A 9012-nucleotide genomic window follows, 5' to 3' on the forward strand; every position below is an offset into this window, starting at 1 on the left:
TGTGTATGTATATTTCGAAAGTTGCAGCACCCCCACGATTTCAAGCCACGAGCAGCCACTGGTTTACAACTAAATATAAATAAATAAAAAATTATTAGAAGCTACGTGTAAACTTTTCCTGCTGCCAAAAAAAATCTACATAATTCGCGTACTTATTTGGGAATGTATGTAATTTGCATCCAAATGTTATGTCGGTAGAGATCTATGAGATTGGTAATTAACATAGCTATTAATATATAATTTTTTTTTCAACAATATTGCATCATTTAAAGAGAGACCAGATTTCTATACGACAGTAAAAATGGTAAATGTAGAATACAGAATGGGATTAAATGATCAAGGACTCAATCAACGTACTGAAGGCAGTACGTTGTACTGCCACAAGCAATAAGTAAACTTCCTTATTCCTAGAGCTATACCATCATCACAGCTGTTTAGTTACGTTTTCCAAGGATGAATAGATTTCCACGGCTAATGAAGAAATTAAAAAATATATATATCAGCGGTTTTGAATGGGAATATCTAATTTTCTACTGGTGTGGAAACTGCAAATTATTGTGATACAGCCTGATGAAAAACTGAAGCAGCGATTCTGTAAAAAAAAAAAAAAAAATGCTTGAGTTGTTGTTCCTCGCGTGATTGCCTTTGTTTACACTATATTCGCTGCATGAATTGATCACCTAATTCCTTTCTATTTCCTTCACACTTACTAGGGCAGATCTCGAACACCTTTCACCTATTAATACTACTCTAGAGAAGAAAGAATTTTATTACATTCAATATTATAACATCGTGCACCTGAATTCCATTGTCATCCTGGCGACAATAGATAAGTAGGGATTTTTCTATCCGAAACTCGGGTTTTTTATCCTGTATACAGGTAAATTGGCCAGGAGAACACACACACAATTTATTATTCGTGGTGGGCAGTAGATGGCGTTGTGTGTAGGCGATGGAAACGACTTTATGTGCAGTTGGGTGACGGTGAGTTGTGTGTAATAGAATAGAATGCCCTTCTTCGATGAGACCTTGGACTTTGTGGAGGTGTAAAGTAATAGTAATTTCATTTCATCTTTATTTACTTATTAGGATCCATCTGTTATTGTTATGATTAACTAATTTCTCTTAAAACGGAATTATAATAAACGTTCCCCGAAGGAAATTTATCTTTCGTGTTTCTTTTTTTTCTCCACTATCTGTTCTTTAATTTTGCAGTAACGTAAAAGCCATTATTTATATTACCAGTCTCATAGGACAACTCGTTATACATTTTTCACTACTTAAAAATAAAATAAAATACCAGTGAACTCAAAATCAGAAAGAGGAACAGAATAATAATAATAAAAAAAACTATTCACACAAAAAATCCTTATATAAGGACTGGCTTAAAGGGGCGAAGTAAGAATGCTTTTTATCTTCCCCGTTATCTGTAGAGTGTAGGGATAAGGTGTTATTGAGCTATATATATATAAAGCTCTGATCATGGCAGGAGGGTAACAGCAAGCCTTTATTAGGACTTCATTGACTACAGCATTTCCATCCATTACCCTCCAAGAGTATTATCACTGACTGTTTAAGTAAAGGTAAACTCAAAAAAATTCGGACGATCTCTAGGCCACTCCATAGTGGGCGAAAGACCGTCCATATCTCAACGTTGGTTCCACTCAGTGACGGGCACTCCCACCACCGAGCAGAACCACTCTTATTCCGAAGAAAAGCATTCACCGACAAAGCCCTTCACCGGGCCGTGCCGGAAAGCACTTTTTCCGGAGACTCAAATTGCTCCCTTAATACAAAAACCTTAAGAGAGCGAACTCAAAACTCTCAAATATCAGCGCTAAGGGGTAACAGCAACAGCCGAACCTAAGTTAAACTTCATTGGTATAGGATTGCCATCGATGGTATTAATCACCGACTATGTAAGTAAAGGTGAAATCTCAAAAAATCGGACGATCTCTAGGCCACTCTATAGTGGGCGAAAGACCGTCCTAATCTCAGCGTTGGTTCCACTCAGTGACGGGCTCCCCCATCACCGAGCAGAACCGCTCAAATTCCGAAGAAAATAATTCACCGACAAAGCCCCTCAGCGGGCCGTGCCGGAGAACACTTACCCCGGAGACCCAAATTGCTCCCTTAAGGCAAAAACCTTAAGAGAGCGAACTCAAAAACTCTCGAATCTCATCGCCCAAGGGGGGTAAACAGCAACAGCCGAACCTCGGTTAAACTTCATACAGGATTGCCATCGATGGTATTAACCACCGCATCTCACGGTCGATTCTCTCTCAATTGCCCACACACAACACGCACACACAAAAAGCTTTCACATCTATTTTATATCCATAAACAGTATTTCTATTTAAAGTAGGTGTATAAAAATAAAACTAAGTAAAAGTTTTCTAATTAATTATAATTAAAATACATTAATTTATATAAAATAATATATTATTTACATCTATAGTTTTTAATAAAACAAACTTTTTTTCTAGAATGAGAACAGTGCTCCAGAAATTAAAATTGCAATGACTAAAGGAAATTTGCTGTATGATATTTAAGAAAATCATACATTCACCGGTGCACCAGAATAGGTATCGAACAATTCAAAGTGTTTCAGACATGTTTTTGAGAATATTAAAACTTTTATCGTAGTCTTTGAGAAACAATTAATGATGTCTATGCACCTTTTCACTTCAGTGTCTGAGAAATAATTAATGGTGTTTAATCAGATACCATACTGTTTAAATGACGTAAATGGACACATTTGCAAGTTCCTCAGTAAGGAAGGGGAAAAAAAGGTGCTTCTACGTGGAATGAGGCCATATCAAAGTAAATAAACGCAATTTCTCAGAAAGCAGCAGGGTATTTGCAGGAAATGGTGCCGCGTTAGAAGTTATGAAAAACGTATACTATACGTGAAACGAATAAAGCAGGAACTGAGTCGATTTATTCAGTTATCAGTAAGAGTTAATTCATGAAAATAATTAAATAATAAAAAATTCTCCAAATTAAATAAAAACCATCAACACCCACATGAAATTTATATCTTAGAATATTCTAAATGAAAAAAGGTGGATTTGTATAGAGTACGTTATTTTTACTTAAAACAAACTGCTTAAGATATAAATTAAATAAATAATATTTATTTATTAGATTATTATTTTATAATATGATATTAATTATTTTAAAAAACTAAAAATATGTTTAAAATTATTTCACTAATTAATTTGTGTTTATGGTGTATATATCCAGCTTGTGACAGCGTATTGCTGAATAATGAATATACTGTATATGATTTCTACAAATAACATAAAAAAGAACCATTGATGCTTATAGAATGTTATCAGTTTAATAAAATTCTAATTTTCTTGAATGATTTTTCATAATTATTCCATCCCATTCCTTTGATTGTTTGGAGAAGTTATAAAAATGACTTCATTTTAATAATTCTTAGCTGAATTGTCTTGGAATTTTGAGCAATAAACATAAGTTTGCAAGTCGGAGTTGCAAAGGTGAATTTCTGAATTGGAAAAAAAAAAAGGTCGAAGCCATTTTTATAACGTTTCAGTGTCATAACGCCTACCATAATGCGCTGATATACATTATTTTAAGATTACTTTTAAAGAAAATGCCAAAAATTATCTTTGAAGCAAAACGGCAAGTCACATACAGTTACTACTTTTGAATAAATGCCATAGAAAATTTTGGAGAAATCTCATATGATTGCTCTTGATATTTCTGTGGCACTCGATTAAGTTTCCATAAAAGCCTATTAAGCGAACTCCAATCGCGTGGTCTGTCGTATGCACGGAGTTGCTAACTTGATGAAAAAGATCATTGACATCGATTGAGTGGATAGTCAATGGATCTTTATTCTCAGACTTAGCAATTAATGGTGAGGTTCCACGAGGATAAGTTCTCTCATCTACTATTTTCACCTTCTGTATATCGACGATCTTCTCTATTGGATTGCATAGTTTGATGATGACATTATGGCATTACACTACACTATTTCTCATTGTAATGTCATCATAAACAAGAAAACGTTCTTCTACATTCCGAAATTCTGATTTTCCAAACCACTCTTCATTGAGGTTCTGATAACCTTCTTAACTCTCATCCCAAAATAATCAAAAATCAGTCCAACAATTGGACACTGTTCTCACCTTTTTTATGTGAATTCTGTCCAGGAAAAGTTGTAGTATTATCACCACGAGCAGCGTAAAGGCTATATTATCTGAATAGCTAGTCTAGTGTCTCTAAACGTGGAACTTGTTGAATTTAGGCCTCCGATAAGCAAGGTAGTGATGAAATTCATCTCCTAGCTAAAGGCATTCAACAAACATCCATGACCACAGTAGGATGTGAATCCCAGCCTGTTGGTGAGTTGAAGAGCGAAAGCTGTCCTATCGCTTTTCAAGCAAACAAGTCAAAGAACTGAAGGTACATTCGAGTTAAGTGACCCATCTTTTAATGGCCACTCGCTCTTTTCACAACGTTTACTTTCTTCCCCCATGTATCTTTTCTGTAGATATTTCAACTTTCACTCTTCGTCAATTGGTATCGATACTTGTCTACTCTCTCTTCTCAATATGTTAATACACAGGTATTCAACATTCCTTCAAAGTTCAACTCCAAACTCACAGAACAAATTTTCTTCCAGTGTTAACAAGCTCAATTTTCTGAGCTGTTACATCATAATAACTATGGGGAAAAAAAAGAAAAAAGAAATGCATAAAAGTAGTGGATATTAAAGATCCAACATTATTTCAGAGTCGAAGTTTTGTAGAACCTATAAAAGTTTGACCTGAGAGCTATCGAGAATACGATCCTCGACACCAGATTTGCCTTAGTTTCCGCTAAAAGAACACGACTGCTATTCAAGCGTTCATATAATCGCTTTTTAATTAGTTTTACAAATAATTTACTCTGAAATAATGTTGTATCTTTAATTCTAACTCTTTTTATATAATTTATATTGCCAAATTAAGCAATTCAGCTCTTTTTTATTAATTATTTTTTATGCACCAATCAGTAGTTTACTTGTAAAAAATATTAATGATAAAAAATTGCTGGAGAAATCGAGTTTTGCTTTGATTTTACAGGTAACATTAAAAAAAATTAAAAAATGTGGGGTTCTATCTGGCATTGCGTAATCAGAGTTAATCGCTTTGAATAAATTACCATTCCCTACTTTGATTATCGATAGCTAAAAATTATGATGATAAATAGAACATCGACTGACCACGATTTTTAAATCGCACCTACGAAGTGAAAAATATAACCGTAGCTCTAAGATTGCAATCTGGATAAGCAACTGACCTCTTATATTTTAATACCGGATGGAAAAGTGTGTCAAAAAAAAAAAAAGCAAAAAAAGCACATGACTAAATAGCAGCATACCACAGCTTCACTTTTTGAATTCTGAATAGTGCAGTTAGCCATGGCAATGACCGTACAAGAAAGGGGGTCAATAGTAGGAAGGACATAAGCAAACTAGTTAACGAAAATAAAATTGAAAAAAAAAAAAATGCACCTCCTAGCTAATCTTGCTAAATAAATAAAATAACATTTAAAAGCAGAAACATTAACAAGTCAATTCAAATGTAGTTTTTTTATTATCATTATTATTAACGAAACAGTTAAAAGATGTTTGTTAAGACCAGCTTGTTTTGTTTTCATAAGCAAAAAGTCCTACAAGTTTTCCACTTATTTTTGTTAAGTATATAAAAGAAGTACTTCACAAATTGCTTACAGAGGATTTAAATTTTTAAATTTAAAACAGGCAATGAAAATAATTCTACGCTCTGTTTATTTTTGATATATGTTTATCTCAAAAGTGCAAACGCACTTGGTTATTTTCAAAAATAACCAAGATATTTTGCACAAAAAAAAAGCCGCTTAAAAATTATCGACATAATTGTGTACATTACTTATTTGTCTACCGCTGTCAAGAGAGATCTCTTCAACATTATCGTCTCAATTATTCCACTTCAGATAAATGCAAACCCTTCGAGGCTTGTTACCAGTTTCAAACGTACAGTACTCGCTTTTTAGAGAAGGGACTTGCACATCTCTAGTTGAGCAGCTCGTCCTATTATCAGGATGATTATTATCTTTTGAGTGATTGACTCATCATTTGGAGCACATCAGCTTGTCAGTTAGCCACGACTTAAAGATCGCATATTTTTGTGTAGCATAAATAACCTGTCATTCAGTTCTGTAGTAAGAGGTTGATCAAAATCACCGTGATTCTCTTCATGTAAATCCACGTGCGAGGTATATTTATCTTATTTATTTGTCATAAATGATTGTTACAAATGATTCATTTATATGTTCAGTGTAAATAAACCGTATCGTTTACATGTCAGAGACCTATTATTGCCTAATGTAAATGACCCTTTAATTATTCCTACTAGTGATGAAGTGTTTTTCATATCTACTACAAGTAATTCAGGTTACGTAAACACCATATTAATTACTTTATTTGTACAGATTCAATAAATAAATGCTAATTTTGGAATCCATAAACATCATCTTCATAAAATATTATCAGCAGGGGAAGCTTATGAATTCGTCTGTTCATATAAATACGAAATGTATTAACCAATCAGAAAAGAAATTATTTTTAAAGTATTGGAATTTTATTAATTTATTTTGTTTTTAATTAACCTAAACTGCAACAAAAAATCATTTATCTTATATTTTATTTAACTTAGAGCAATCGAAATTAAATTTAAAACTTTAAAATTAAGTTAAATCAATTTGATTTAACTTATACTTATAAAACAAAAGAAAAATACAATAAATTATTAATTAGTTGCAATTACAATAAAAAATAAACTTAGAATAATAATTATGTTACAATTTAAAAATAAAGATACAGATTTATTACAATTATAAAATTGAACTATTTAGTATTTTATAATTGAAAAATCAAACTTGCTTAAAAAGATAAAAATCATATTTTCAATTTTCATTTTTTAAATTATATTATTGTTTAATTTAATAGTTTATTTTATATCATGTAAAAATGATATCATCGTATTTCATATAATCTTCCTAAATATCGAGTTAATTAAAAGCGAAATTTTAAATTAGATGATATTGACAAACGGAGATGCTTACCTAATAGACGCCTCGGCGGTATAGCACGTGTAATGACCAACGCCCTTATTCCCTAATGTTTGTTGCGTTCATAAAACCAGGATCGGTGACAGAAAAATTAAGCTGATACTTTTCATTGAGATTCAAATACAAACACACTGTCGAACAAGCAACGAAAGCTAAAAGAACTCTGCGTCCACATTGAACATAAATTTTCAAGATAAGAAGTCCTTGCCGCTCGTAGGGTCTTATTTATAACGTCGCCAGTTCATGGAATCAGACTTGAAAGTCTACGAAGCCCGAGTTGCAATGTACATGTGTGCTAGCGTTGGGAAAACCGCTTAGGGGTAAAAGTCGTCACTGATCTTCACTGTGATTGGCTAGTAATAAGCCAATAGCACAACGCGCAGTAAGTTGCGAAATAACAGAGCAAGATACGATATCAAGTGATAAAGCGCCAGGGACTGTTATAGTGAAACTAACTGATTCGTTTTTCCTTTCAAATAATTATAGAATATTTATTCGTTTTCAATCAACAATCACATTCAGTGAACGATTAATTCATGTTTTAAATAGTACTCACAATTATCACATTCAGAAAGTGGCGTTTTCAATTAGTCCGCAATCTCCACTACGTCATGTGACTTGAAATTAATACATATTACACAACCTAATTAAATTATTTATATAATAAGCATATATTGTATGGAGAAAAGAAAAATTAGAAATTTTAAAATAATAAGGTAGATTTTCATTACTAAATAGAAACTCTTTGTTCTTAATTAACTTAAATTAATTAATACTAGACACCTAAATATATTATAAATAAAATTACTAAACATAATTTATATCAATACTCCATATGGCATTGACCCTTGGAGGGTAATGGATGGCAATGCTGTAGCCAATGAAGTTCTAACTGAGGCTTGGCTATTGCTGTTACCCTCCTGCCATGATCAGAGCTTTAATTGCTCAATAACACCTTATTCCTACACTGTCCTCTACAGATAACGGGGAAGATGAAAAGCAATCTTGCTTCGCCCCTTTAAGCCAGTCCTTATAAGGATAAGGACCATATGGCATTCCCCATGTGGTTGCTGGGATAAGAATAGCACCAATGTAGCCTAATGCATGTCGTATATGAGGCGACTAAAATTGGTACTCAGGGAGGGTAATAGATGGCAATGCTATAGCCAATGAAGTTCTAACTGAGGCTCGGCTATATTGCTGTTACCCTCTTGCCATGATCAGAGCTTTAAAGTTCAATAACACCTATCCTTACACTGTCCTCTACAGACAACGGGGAATATGAAAAGCATTCTTGCTTCGCCCCTTTAAGCCAGTCCTTATAAGGACATACGGCATATTCCCCGTGTGGTGGCCGAAATAAGAATAGCTCCACTGCAGCCCATGCATGTCGTACGAGGCGACTAAAATGGGTACCCAAGGAAGGTAATGGATGGCATTGCTGTAGCCAATGAAGTTTTAACTGAGGCTCAGCTATTGCTGTTACCCTCCTGCCATGATCATAGCTCAATAACACCCTATTCTTACATTGTCCTATGCAGATAACGGGGAATATGAAAAGCATTCTTGCCTCGCCCATCTAGCCAAAAAAAAAAAAAAACATACGGCATTAGCGATACCCAGTGTAGTGGCCGGGATAAGAAAAGCCCCACTGTAGCCCATGCATGTCGTACGAGGCAACCAAAATGGGTACCCAGGGAAGGCAATGGATGGCAATGCTGTAGCCAATCAAGTTTTAATTGCTTTATCCTCTTGCCATGATCAGAGCTCATAGCGCTATATATTACCCCAGCCATACATTTTCTTCTACAGATAACGGGGAATGAAAAGCATTCTTGCTTCACCCATCTGGCCAAAAAAAAAAAAAAAAAATTATATATATAT

At 33.8% G+C, this 9012-nt stretch overlaps 1 protein-coding gene across 4 annotated transcripts in view; it reads right to left on the bottom strand.

Moving 5' to 3' along the window:
• Positions 1 to 7394, bottom strand: part of LOC150092171 (ETS homologous factor-like) — a 69676-nt gene extending 62282 nt beyond the window's left edge. For 2 of the 4 annotated variants that reach the window (XM_090415226.1, XM_090415228.1), the window contains exon 1: positions 7123 to 7390. The gene's annotated coding sequence lies outside the window, so the exon portion shown is untranslated. Of the gene's footprint in view, positions 1 to 7122 lie in introns of all 4 variants that reach the window. The other 2 variants (XM_090415227.1, XM_090415225.1) reach the window with 2 other exon arrangements.
• Between the last annotated feature and the right edge of the window lie 1618 nt (positions 7395 to 9012).

Source organism: Typopeltis vanoorti, unplaced genomic scaffold (genome assembly GCF_054136105.1).
Source record: "Typopeltis vanoorti isolate ZY-2024b unplaced genomic scaffold, IOZ_Tvanoo_1.0 HiC_scaffold_24, whole genome shotgun sequence".
Classification (NCBI taxonomy): domain Eukaryota; kingdom Metazoa; phylum Arthropoda; class Arachnida; order Uropygi; family Thelyphonidae; genus Typopeltis; species Typopeltis vanoorti.